Here is a 14,113-nt window from a genome sequence, read left to right as displayed (position 1 = left end):
GCTCTATATTTCAATAAAAAAATTTTTTATACTGGTATCTGCTAGACGTTTGCAAAAGAATGCTCACTCACTATTATAATGTATCTGCTAGTGCTTGAATGTAGTGGCTGAATTTAAATGAAAACACTAAAAGTTTATATTGCTTTTCTGAAAGCAATTATTTTGTAAAAATTATAACTGATTTTGTTTTTATTTAACATCTCAATGATTTCAAATTTTATCCTCTGGTAATAAGTTTAAACTTTTAAAAAAACAAACAAAACATCTTACCTAGTTTCTACACAAATGGTTTATTAAGAATATTTTGTTTGAGAAACTAGGAATTTTAGGCATTCTTTCCTCCTTCTTTCTATTTAAGCAGTTGTCTCTCATTCTGTAGCTTTTTCCAGAGAATTTTTTTATTATATTACTGAGAATAAATGCCTCAAATTTTGCTCTGTCTTCATTGAAATAATTGCCATTAAGGCAGTAAACCGATCAGTTGTTTTATTTCCATATTTATCATGTCCACTCTGTACTATGCTTGGTGAAATTTAAATAACAGAAAAGTTACTTTTAATTACATTACAAATGATGTTATAGAAGAATATATATTACTAAAAAAGATAAGTAGTGGGTAATAGAAAGAATGTGAGAGTTTTAAATGTATTCTTTAAGAGATGGATAGATTATTTTGGGTCAGCACAATGAGTTTAAGAAAAACAAGAGTAATCCATCATTGAAAAAATATTTTACTTATTTCTTTCCTCCTCCAGTCATTTTCTTTTCATTCATTATTAAATAATTGAACCTTTTAAAATGTGGGTTTCAAATATAAAAAAATGAAATATTTGATCTCAAAGAGGTTTTAACTAAAATTCATTTGAAATAAAATGTGTTCTCAGAAAACATGATACTAACAGAATAAAGTACATATAATTGAAATATACTATTATAGAATAATCTATAGAGATGCTCCTTGGTTTACACTGGGGTTACAATCCGATAAACTCATTGGGAATTGAAAATGTTGTAAATTGAAAGTGTATTTCCACTGATAATATTTTCAAATTAATAAAGGTTTATATGGACATAACCTCATTCCAAGCCTGAGAGTGTACTGAATGCATATTGCATTTGCACCATCTTTATGTCAAAAAATTACGAATCAAACCGTTGTAAGTCAGAGGAGATCTCTAGTTGAATAGAGGAGGAAGAACCTACTAATGAGAATCAAGTGTTGAAGAATGGGTAAGTTTTATTTAAAAAAATGCAGATGGAAAGGAAAATGAGATGGCATTGACAATATGTACACATATACAGAAATATGGAATACTACGTTATATTCTGAGTACTGACACTAATTCATTACACCTGGCTCATAAATTACATGTGGTATGACATGCCTATACCATATAGATAAGAAGACAAGTCATCAGGAGCTTGATGTACCATGATAAAGAAGATGAGGAAATGGACTTTTGCTGAATGCCATGGTGAGAAGTTGGAGATGGGTAAAGGAGTCTCAGTGCTGCATTAAATGAGAGACAGTTATTCTCAAATTGATGCAGCTTTAAAACTGTCATATACATTATCAAAAGGTATTTAAGCTTTCCTTCATTAAAATATCAAATGACTCTCATGTATTTTGAATATATATTCTTTATAAGAAACTAATAAAGTTATTTTATTATTAAGATATCCTAGATATTTAAATTGCTCACATTTCAAATATCTGTTTAATTGAATTTTGTCTAGTATAGAAGTTCATATATTATAAGCAAGTTTTTAAATTGAATTTTAAATTTATGAAGGTCTTCTATTAGGTTTTCTACTAGCTACTAATTTTTGAATGTCTATATAATAAGTATTCTGTTGATTTTTTCAAAAAATAAACAAAATAAGGCTACAGAGAGAAATATACAGATTTAAAGAATCTTCATGCATTCAAAGCAACAAGTGAAATAGAATAATTAACTTATAATTTACAAAATAAGCTAAAATCAAGTATAGTGAGCTAATTATAATTTTAGTGGGCATAGTCAACCTCCTGTAACAAATACAGTTTAATTTTTTAGGTGCATTTACAACTGGAAGTTCTCTATAATGAGATATTAATACATTTAATCTTCCTTAATAAAGATTAAAAATGTCAAAATTTTAAGTCAAATTAACAGCCCTCGAGGCTATAAAAACCAACCTACCAATATCAATTTTTTAAAATCTTTTTCATAAAAGTGTTGTAAATAGAAATAAATCTGTTAAGGTAGATACAAAGTAATCACGTGTTAATTTTTAATTTTATAGTAATTGGTGTGTAAATAATTACAATTTTTTAGTTTTATCTAAATAAATCTAAAGACTAGTTAAATGTTTAATTTTTCAACAACCTGTTCCTCTATCCTCTTATTTGTTTCAAAGTTGCTTGATAAATGACAAACTGAAGGACATATAAATGTTTTTATTACACATTATGGAAGAGAATTATCAATTTTTACAGAAGAATCTGAGGCTGACAATGACAAAACTGATTGTACAAAATCATAACTTCAGCTAATCAATTGAGGGTAGACTTACATGCTAGTTTCTTTTTTCTTTCCTAATGGCGATAAGAGAAATAACTATTAGATGCAATTCATTTATTACAAACATTGCAATACAAAGGAATCAAAAGAGAAATAATAGTATTAATATCAGCAGTGCTTTAAAATTATGTTTATATTATTTTCAAATCAGTCCTTCCAAAATACAATATCAATTTGTGTTTTTGGTTTCAATTTAAACAAATAATGTACAATTTTTAACCCCAATTTAGAAAGTTTACATATTTTTATTTCACATTTTAGATAACACTTTTTTTCTCAAGATATTAGATTTGGTAACTGAGATGAGGACTAATGAACTGATTAAACTCAGACAATTTCTGTTTTAAAACTCAGATCCAAGATAAAAAAAAAAAAAAAAATTGACCGTAAGATTTCATTCTACTCCTCCACATTTTTTCAAAGTACAGAACAATTTTTACTTAGCTCGGTTTGACAGACTGTCCCTTCTAGGAAGCAGGTAAGCAGGTGTTTCAAGGTCAGAGCTAAGGATTGTTGGCAGAAATGTGAGGGGAATTCCACAGAACACCAGCCAATAGGCATTTGGCTTCTATCCCTCAGTTTCACCACCACAAATTTCATTCACTGATAATTTTCTAAAGGTGAACTTATTACTGCCTCTGCAAATCTTTATAAATGATTCAGGTAAGTTTATTTCCTCTCCTTTGCTATTTTACACTTTAGCGTTGCAAATGGGGATTTCTGCTAAGTGAACAGTCTTTCAAAGCGCTGACCGAATTTACTGACATTAAAAGAATTCATTTATGACATATTCTTGGCAGGCTTTCTGGTCTCCAGTTAAAAGTAGTACTCCTACTTAAAAATGGCTTTCAAACCATAACTTTACCAAGAAATGTAACATTTCTTTCATTTTGTCATTTTTTTTCATTTTTTAAAATTATACTTTAAGTTCTGGGATACATGTGCAGAATGTGCGGTTTTGTTACATAGGTATACACGTGCCATCGTGGTTTCCCGCACCCATCAACCCGTCATCTACATTAGGTATTTCTCTTAATGCTATCCCTCCCCTAGCCCCCCAAACCCCAAAAGACTCCAGTGTGTGGTGTTCCCCTCCCTGTCTCCATGTGTTCTCTTTGTTCGACTCCCACTTATGAGTGAGAACATGAGGTGATTGGTTTTCTGTTTCTGTGTTAATTAGCTGAGAATGATGGTTTTCAGCTTCATCCATGTCCCTACAAAGGACATAAACTCATCCTTTTATTTTTCTTTTCTTTTCTTTTTTTTTTTTTTTTTTTCATGAGATGGAGTCTCGCTCTGTTGCCCAGGCTGGAATGCAGTGGTGCCATCTTGGCTCACTGTAAACTCCACCTCCCAGGTTCAAACGATTCTCCTGCCTCAGCCTCCTGAGTAGCTGGGACTACAGGCAGGTGCCACCACGCCTGGCTAATTTTTGTATTTTTAGTAGAGACGGGGTTTCACCGTGTTGGTCAGACTGGTCTCAAACTCCTGACCTCGTGATGTGCCCGCCTTGGCCTCCCAAAGTTCTGGGATTACAGGTGTGAGCCAAGGTGCCTGGCTGAACTCATCCTTTTTTATGGCTGCATAGTATTCCATGGTGCATATGTGCCACATTTTCTTTATCCAGTCTATCATTGATGGGCATGTGGCTTGGTTCCAAATCTTCGCTATTATGAATAGTGCTGCAGTAAATATACATGTGCATTTGTCTTTATGGTAGAATGATTTATAATCCTTTGGGTATATACCCAGTAATGAGATCGCTGGGTCAAATGGTATTTCTAGTTCTAGATCCTTGAGGAATCGCCACACTGTCTTCCACAATGGTTGAACTAATTTACACTCCCAACAGTGTAAAAGCATTCCTATTTCTCCACATTCTCTCTAGCATCTGCTGTTTACTGACTTTTTAATGATCACCATTCTAACTGGTGTGAGATGGTATCTCATTGTGGTTTTCATTTGCATTTCTCTAATGAACAGTGAAGATGAGCTTTTTTTCATATATTTGTGGGCCACATAAATGTCTTCTTTGGAGAAGGGTCTGTTCATATCCTTCGCTCACTTTTTGATGTGGTTTATTTTTTCTCGTAAATTTGTTTAAGTTCCTTGTAGATTCTGGATATTAGCCCTTTATCATATGGATAGATTGAAAAATTTTTCTCCCATTCTGTAAATAGCCCATTCACTCTGATGGTAGTTTCTTTTGCTGTGTAGAAGCTCTTTAGTTTAACAGAGCCCATTTGTCAATTTTGGCTTTTGTTGCCATTGCTTTTGATGTTTTAGTCATGAAGTCTTTGCCCATGCCTATGTCCTGAATAGTATTACCTAGGTTTTGTTCCAGGGATTTTATGGTTTTTGGTCTTATGTTTTAGTTTTTAATCCGTCTTGAGTTAATTTTTGCCTAAGGTGTAAGGAAGGGTTCAGTTACAATTTTCTGCATGTGGCTAGCCAGTTTTCCCAACACCATTTATTAAATAGAGAATCCTTTCCCCATTGCTTGTTTTTGTCAGGTTTGTCAAAGATCAGATGGTTGTATATATGTGGCATTATTTCGGAGGCCTCTGTTCTGTTCCATTGGTCTATATATCTATTTTGGAACAACTATCATGCTGTTTTGGTTACTGTAGCTTTGTAGTATAGTTTGAAATCAGGTAGTGTGATGCCTCCAGCCTTGTTCTTTTTGTTTAAGATTGTCTTGGCTATCTGGGCTCTTTTTTGGTTCCATACGAGATTTAAAGTAGTTTTTTCTAATTCTGTGAAGAAAGTCAATAGTAGCTTGATGAGGATAGCACTGTATGTGTTCAGGAATTTATCCATTTGTTCTAGATTTTCTAGTTTATTTGTGAAGAAGTGTTTGTAGTATTCTCTGATGGAAGTTTGTATTTCTGTGGGATGAGTGGTGATATACCATTTATCATTTTTTATAGTATCTATTTGATTCTTCTCTGTTTTTTTCTTTATTCATCTGGCGAGCAGTCTATCTTTTCTGTTAATGTTTTCAAAAATCCAGCTCCTGGAATCATTGACTTTTATAAGGGTTTTTCATATCTCTATCTCCTTCGGTTCTGCTCTGAACTTAGTTATTTCTTGTCTTCTGCTAGCTTTTGAATTTGTTTGCTCTTGCTTCCCTGGTTCTTTTAATTGTAATATTAGGGTGTCGATTTTAGATCTTTCCTTCTTTCTCTTGTGGGCATTTAGTGCTATAAATTTCCCTCTAAACACTGCTTTAGCTTTGTCCCAGAGATTCTGGTACTCTGTCGTTGTTCCCATTGGTTTCAAATGACTTCTTTATTTCTGTCTTAATTTCATTATTTAGCCAGTAGTCATTCAGGAGAAGGTTGTTCAGTTTTCATGTAGTTGTGCAGTTTTGAGTGAGTTTTCATTTTGTCATTTTTTAAGTGAGCAGCTTTTGTTAGAACCAGATCAGCCTATTAAAATGTCCAAATAATGTTCAAGAATGAGGATAGTGACTTGTAATGGTCATGGTCACATCTTTTGTATGTAAGAATTTTAAGAAAAATAATGGTAGATTTGTTCCTTGTTTTTACACATAAGGCAAATTTCTCATAAACTTTCTCAGAAAGTTTAATTGAAGGAGTCAATATACAGGTAAAGGAAACAGAAAATTAGCATGAAAACAATTTGTCTGAGATAAATTTTGGGTGTAGAGATGATACAGGCAGGTAGGCGAGCCCCCAGGTTGAGGAAAGAATACAAGACTGGGCCGGTGATGTTAAACGGCAATCTTTTATGGAACTGCAACTGCTCCTGTTGGAGCAAGGATAACTCATAGGCAGTGTGCCCTGAACTGCACTTCTAGGCTATGGGCAAAGTATTTATATCTACTTAGACCCACTTTCAGTTACATGCAAATAAAGGGGCAGGGTATCCAGAAATATCTAGGAAAGTTGTGGTAACTTATGGGTTGTTGTCATGGAAGAGGGCAGTAACTTCCTGGTCATTGCCATGGAATTTGTGAACTGCCATGGCACTTGTGGGAGTGTCTTATGCTAATGAGTAACGAGGGCTGATTGAGATCACTGTCCTCACCATCTGCTGGTTTTGACTAGTTTCTTTACCATATTGTGTCTAGATCAGATCTTGTTTTGGTCAACAGGGTTGTGACCAGAAAACACGTCCTGCCAGTCTCCTATTTCAGATATACTTTTTAATGATTATTACATAAAAATCAAAATTATCTTAAGTATAGAAATATGAAAATATGATGTTTTATTTTTTTTTTAATAATTCCAACTTTTCTTTTAGGTCCAGGGAGTAAACAGGCAGGTTTGTTACATTGATATATTGTGTGATGCTAAGATTTGGAGAATGATTGATCCCATAATCCAAGTAGTGAGTGTAGTACCAAATAGTTAGGTTTCAAAACCTTGCCCGTACCTGTCTTCACCTCTAGTAGTCTAGTTGTCTATTGTTCCTATCTTTAGGTTCATGAGTGCCCATTGTTTGCTCCCACTTATAAGTGAGAACATGAAGTATGTGGTTTTCGTTTCCTATGTTAATTTGCTAAGGATAATGGCCTCCAGCTGTATCCTGCTGGAAAGGAAATAATTTTTTATGGTTGCATAGTATTCTATGGTGTGTGTATATATATATATATATATATATATATATATATATATATCATATTTTATCTACCCAATCCATTGCTGATGAGCAGCTAGGTTAATTCCATGTCTTTGCTATTCTGAATAGTGCTATGATAAACATATAAGTGCATGTGTTTTTTTGGTAGAGCAATTTATTTTCTTTTGTATGTGTTTCCAGTAATGGAATTGCTGGGTCAAATGGTAGTTCTGTTTTGAGTTCTTTGAGAAATGTACAAACTGTTTTCCACAGTGGCTGAGCTAGTTTACATTCCCACCAATAGTGTATTAGCATTCTCTTTTCTCCACAGCCTTGTAAGCATCTGCTGCTTTTTCACTTTTTATTAATAGCCATTTTGACTGGTGTGAAATGTTATCTCATTAGAGTTTTGATTTGCTTTTCTCTGATGATTAGTTATGTGGAACGTTATTTTCATGTTTGTTGGCCCTTGTATGTCTTCTTTTGAAAAGTGACTTGTCATGTCCTTTGCCCATTTTTTAATGGGGTTATTTGTTTTGTACCTGTTAAATTGTTTAATTTCCATATAGATTCTGGATCCTTTTTTGAATGCATAGTTTGTAAATATTTTCTTTCATTCCGTAGGTTGTCTGTTTACATTGTTGACAGATTTTTTTTTTTTCCTGTGTAGAAGCTCTTTACTTTAATGAGGTCTGATTTGTGAATTTTTGGTTTCGTTGCAATTGCTTTTGGCATCTTTGTCATGAATCTTTGCCCACGCCTATGTTCAGAATGGTGTTTCCTAGGTTTTCTTCTAGGGTACTTGTAGCTTTAGGGTTTATGATTAAGTGTTTAATCTGAGACAGAGGTTGGAAAAAGATGGCCAAATCGATGGTTCCACTGATTGGTCCCCCTGTAAGTTCACAAATTTAGCAACTGCCTACACAAAAAGACACATTCATTAGAACCAAAAATCAGGTAAGCACTCACAGTATCTTGTTTTAACTACATATCACTGAAGGAGGCATTGAGGAAGGTAGGAAAGACAATCTTGAATTGCTGACGCCATCCCTCCACCATCCCCTGGCCGCAGCTATGTGTCACTGGGAGAAAATCTGTGCACTTTGGGTAGAGAGAGTGAAACAACTCTGAGATGCTGCATTGAACTCAGTGTTGTCATGTCAACAGCAAAAGGCAAAATCGAGCTGAACTGAGCTGATACCCACCCATGTAGGGATCGTTTAAACAGGCTCTAGCCATAGGTGAATCACTCATACCAATGGTCAGAATGTGAATTCTGGTAAGCCTTACCACCCTGGGCTAAAGTACTCTGGGGCTCTACAAAAACTTGAAAAGCAGTCTAAGCCTCAAGGACTGAAAATCCTAGGTGAGTCCCAGTGCTGACTACACAGAACCAGTAGCCTTAGGGGGTACTGAGACACCAGCCAGGGTGGCTGAGACAGTGTTGCACCACCCTTTCCCTAAACTCAGGCTTCACAGGTTGCGGCTCCAAAACAAACCCCTTCCTTCTGCTTGAGGAGAGAAGTAAGACTAAAGAGGACTTTGTCTTTTATTTGGACATCAGCTCAGCCACAGTAGAAGAGGGCACTATGCAGAGTTGTGAGGCTCCCTTTCCAGGCTCTAACTCCTAGATGACATTTCTAGACATACCCTGGGCCAGAAACGAACTCATTGTCATGAAGGACATGAGCCATCACCTGTTGACTAGAGAGCCCTTAATCCCTGAATAATCTGCAGCAATACCCAGGTAGTATGCCAAGGGCCTCGGGTGAGAAACTGAGACTTTTTGGCCTCAGGTGAGACTCAGCATAATCTCAGCTGTGTTAGCTATAAGGAGACACTCTTTCTGCTTGAGAAAAGTGGGGGGAAAAGTAAAGGAGACTTCGTCTTGGACCTTAGGTACCATCTCAACCACAGCGGGGTAGAGCACCAAGCAGATTCTTGGGCTCCCTGACTCTAGGCCTTAGCTCTTGGATAGCATTTCTGGACCATCTCTGGGCTAGAGGGGAACCCAATGCCCTGAATGTTGAGTCCCAGGCCAGGCAGTGTTCACCACAAGCCAAATGAGTTTCCCTTGGGCCTGAAGGGAATATTGGCAGTAGCCTGGCATTACTTACTATGGGGCTTCACTTCCTGTGGAAAGGGGAGGGAAGAGAGGGAAGGACTGTGTCTTATGGTTTGGGTGCTCGCTCAGCCACTGTACAATAGAACACAAGGTAGACTTGTAAGGTTTTTTATTGCAGTCCCTGGCTCCCAGAATGCACTTCTGGACCTGCTGGGGGCCCAGAGGAACTCACTGTCCTGAAGTGAAGGACACAAGCCTAGGTGGCTTCACTACCTGCCGATTGTAGAGCCTCCGGGCCTTGAGCAAACATAAGACAGTAGTCAGGCAGTGATTACAGTGGGCCTTGGTGAGCCCCTGTACTGTACTGGCTTTAGGTGTGACCCAGCACAGTCCCAGTGTTGGTGGCCACAGGGGAGCTTGTGTTCCCTTACCACCATCTACAGGTGGCTCAGAACAGAGACAGACTCCATTTGTTGGAAAAAGGTAAGGGAATTGAAGAAGAGTTTTTATTGCCTGGTAATACAGAGTATTCTTTCAGATCTTATTCAAGACTATTGAGGTAGTATCTTTAGGAGTCTGCAAAAACCACAGGATTACTGGTTCGGGGGTGCTTCCTAATGCAGATGCAATTTAGACCACAATACCCAAGTCTTTTTGAATTCCTGGAAAGACTTCCCAAGAGGGACAGGTACAAAGAAGCCCAGAGAGTGAAGACTACAATAAATACCTATCCGTTCAATGCCCAGGCACAGACAAACATCCATAAGCAACAAGACCATCCAGGAAAATGTAACCTCACCAAATGACATAAATGAGGCACCAGGGATCAATCCTGGAGAAACAGAGATATGTGAACTTTCACAGAGAGAATTCAAAATAGCTGTTTTGAGGAAACTGAATTAAGAATTCTATTAGATAAATTTAACAAAGAGAATGAAATAACTAAAAAATTGAGCAGAAATTCTAGAGTTGGAAAACGCAGTTAACATTGTGAAGAATGCATCAGAGTCTCTTAATGGCACAATTGATGAAGCAGAAGAAAGAATTATCAAGTTTGAAGCAGACTATTTGAAAATACAGCCAGGGGAAAAAAAGAAAAAAGAATGAAAACAGTGAAGCATACTTGAAAGAGCTAGAAAATAGCCTCAAAAGGGCAAATCTAGCATTATTGGCCTTAAAGGGGAGGCAGAGATACACAGGTAGGAAGCTTATTCAAAAGGATAATAACAGAGGATTTCCCAAACATTAATAACAATGGCCACGATTTGGAAACAACTCATTCGTCCATCAGTAGGTGAATGGATAAAGCAAATGAGATACATATACACAACAGACTACTATTCAGCCATTAAAAAAATTAGATCCTGTTACTTGCAAGAACATGGATGGGACTGGAAGTCATTATGTTAAGCGAAATAAGCCAGGCACAGAAAGACAAACCTATCTTGTTCCCACTTATTTGTGGAAGCTAAAAATTAAAATAATTGAACTCATGGAGATAGTGAGTTGAATGATTAACAGAGACCGCGGAGGATAGTGAAGGATTGGAAGGGATATGGGGAGGGTTAATGGGTACAAAAACATGTTGAAAAAATGAATATCACCTAGTATTTCCTAGCACAACAAGATGACTATATTAAAAGAATAATTGTATATGTGAAAATAACTGAGTATAATTGGATTGTTTGTAACACAAAGGATAAATATTTGAGGTGATGGATGCCCCATTTACTCTGATATGATTATTTCGCATTGCATGCCTATATTAAAATATCTCACGAATCCCACAAATATATACATCTACTATGTACCCCCAAATATAAAAAATAAAATCACAACAAAAAATGTGCTTAATCCACCTTAAGTTGATTTTCATATACGGTGACAAAAAGGGGTCCGGTTTCCAGCTTCTGCATGTAGCTAGCCAGGTATCTTAGCACCATTTATTGAATAGGGATTTCTTCCCTATTGTTTGTTATTGTTAACTTTGTCAAAGATGAGATTATTTTAAGTGTGTGGCTTTATTTCTGGATTCTCTAAGCTGTTATATTGTTCTATGTGTCTGTTTCTGTACCACTACCAGGTCGTTTTGGTTACTGTAGCCTTGTAGTATAATTTGAATTCAGGTAATGTGATACTTCCAGCTTCTTTCTTTTTGCTTCCGATTGCTTTGGTTATCAGGCTTCTTTTCTGTTCCACATGAACTTCAGAATTTTTTTTCTAATTCTGCGAAGAATGATATAGGTGTTTTGATAAGGAAGAGCATTGAATCTTTAAATTGCTTTGGGCAGTAAGGAAATTTTAACGATATTGACTCTTCCTGTCTATGAACATGCAATGTTTTTCCATTTGTTTGTGACATCTCTGATTCCTTTCAGCAGTGTTTTGAAATTCTCGTTGTAGAGATCTTTCACCTCCCTGGCTAGCTGTATTCCTACCTATTGTATTATCTTTGTGGTAATTGTAAATGGGATTGCATTCTTGATTTGGCTGTGGACTTAGACATTATTGGTTTATAGAAATATTGCTGATGTTTGTACATATCTTTTGTACCCTGAAACATAGCTGAAGTTGTGTATCAGTTCTAGGAGCCTTTGAGCAGAGACTATGGGGTTTTCTAGGTATAGAATTTTATCACCTGTGAAGATAGTTTGACTTTCTCTCATCAAATTTGGATGACTTTTATTTGTTCTCTTGCCTGCTTGCTCTGGCTAAGACTTACAGTACTATTTCCAATAGGAGTGGTGGGAAGGAGCATCTTCATGCTGTGCCAGTTCTCAAGCGGAATGCTTCCAGCTTTTACCTTTTAATGTGATGTTGGTGGTGGGGTGGGGGGCAGGGTTTGTTGTAGGTGGCTCTTTTTATTTTGAGGCATGTTTCTTTGATGCCTAGTTTATTGAGGGATTTTAACATGAAGGGATCAGATTTTATTGAATGCCTTTTCTTCTTCTGTTGAGATGATCATGTGTTTTTTTGTTTTAATTCTATGTAATGAATCACATTTATTGATTTGTGTATGTTGGACTAACCTTGCATCCCAGGAATGAAGTCTATTTGATTGTGGTGGATTGGCTTTCTAATGTGCTACTGGATTCAGTTTGCTTGTATTTTGTTGAGGATTTTTACATGTATGTTCATCAGGGATATTGGCCTGAAGTTTGCTTTTCTCACTGTGTCTGCCAGCTTTTGATATCAGCATGATGCTGGCCTCATATAATAAGTTAGAGAGGAGTTCCGTTTCCTCAGTTTTTTGTAATAGTTTCAGTAGAATTGTATCAGCTCTTTTTCATTTGTCTGCTAGAACTTGGCTGTGAATCCATCTGATCTAGGGCTTTTTCTGGTTGGTAAGCTTTTTATTACTGATTCAATTTTGGAACCTATTATTGGTCTATTCAGGGTTTCAAGTTATTCCTGGTTCAGTCTTGGAAGTTATATGTTTGCAGGAATTTATCCATTTCTTCTATATTTTTTAACTTGTGTGAATAGATATGTTCATAATATTCTGGTTTTTTTTTTCCATGAGGCAAATGTTAACATCTCCTTTGCCAATTCTGTTTGTGTTCATTTTGATCTTCTTTCTTTGTTTCTTTATTGTTCTAGCTTGCAGTCTATCAATCCTTTTTATCCTTTCAAATAACCACTTTTCATTCTGTTGATCTTTCATATGCTTTTTCCTGCCTTATTTTTTTTCCAGTTTAGCTCTGACGTTAGTAATTTTTTTCTGCTAGCTTTGAAGTTTGTTTGCTGTTGTTTTCTAGTTTTTCTGGGTGTGATGTTAGGTTGTTAGTTTGAGACCTTACTAACTTTCTGAGGTGGATATTTAGTGCTATAAACTTTCCTCTTAAAAGTGCTTTAGTTGTGTCGCAGAGAGTCTGGTATGTTTTGCCTTTGCTTTCATTAGTTTCAAAGATTTCTTAATTTCTGCCTTAATTTTATTGTTTACCCAAAAGCCATTCAGCAAGATTTTTAATTTCAATGTAAATTGTATGGCTTTGAGATATCTTCTTGCTATTGATTTCTATTTTTATTGTGTTTTTCTGAGAATGTGGCTGTATTCACTTCCAGTTTCTGAGTTACCTTGTAATTTTGTTCTCTGCACAATGGGTGACTACAAGTGTTATATTTAATTTGCAATATTTGGGGATTTTCCAGGTACTTGAAAAAATAGATTTCTGATACTGTCCCATTGTGATCACATACATTGTATGATTTAAATAATTTTTAATTTCTTGAGACATGTTTTATAGTTCATTATATACTCATCTTAATGAGTGTTCCATGTGTGGTGTGAAAGATTATGTGTTCTGCAGTTGTCATGAGGGTTAAGATAGGACAATTAGGATTAATGCTTGATAGAACATACATTCTTATGAAGGTTTATCAATTTTGGGAAGAATGGTGCTGAAACCTGTAAAAGGTGCTGTGAATGAAACCTGTGTGTGTGTGTAAATGAAGTATATATATATACATATACACACACACACACATTCATATTTATACTGAGAGAGAGAGCTAGAATCAGTGAGGTAATAAAACATTGAATAAGAATTAACGTATGCTAAGAGAATGATTTGAATTTTTTTGTTTCTGACTTTATAAAATCTACTGAGAAAACTTCCATATTATTCATTATTTATTTATTTATTGGATGGGAAAAAACCCTATCTTAATGAAAAGTAATTATCCTTATTACTTTTGATGTTGCCCAGTGAACGTGTCTTTTCTTTTTCAATTTTTTATTTCTATCAGTTACTGGGAAACAGGTGGTATTTGATTATACAAGTAAGTTCTTTAGTGGTGATTTGTGATATTTTTGTGCATCTATCACGTGAGGAGTACACGCTGCACCCTATTTGTACTCTTTTATCCCTCGCCCCCTTCTCTCCCTTTCCCCCAA

Source organism: Gorilla gorilla, chromosome 10 (genome assembly GCF_029281585.2).
Source record: "Gorilla gorilla gorilla isolate KB3781 chromosome 10, NHGRI_mGorGor1-v2.1_pri, whole genome shotgun sequence".
Taxonomy (NCBI): domain Eukaryota; kingdom Metazoa; phylum Chordata; class Mammalia; order Primates; family Hominidae; genus Gorilla; species Gorilla gorilla.
Note: the sequence above shows the minus strand (reverse complement) of the source record.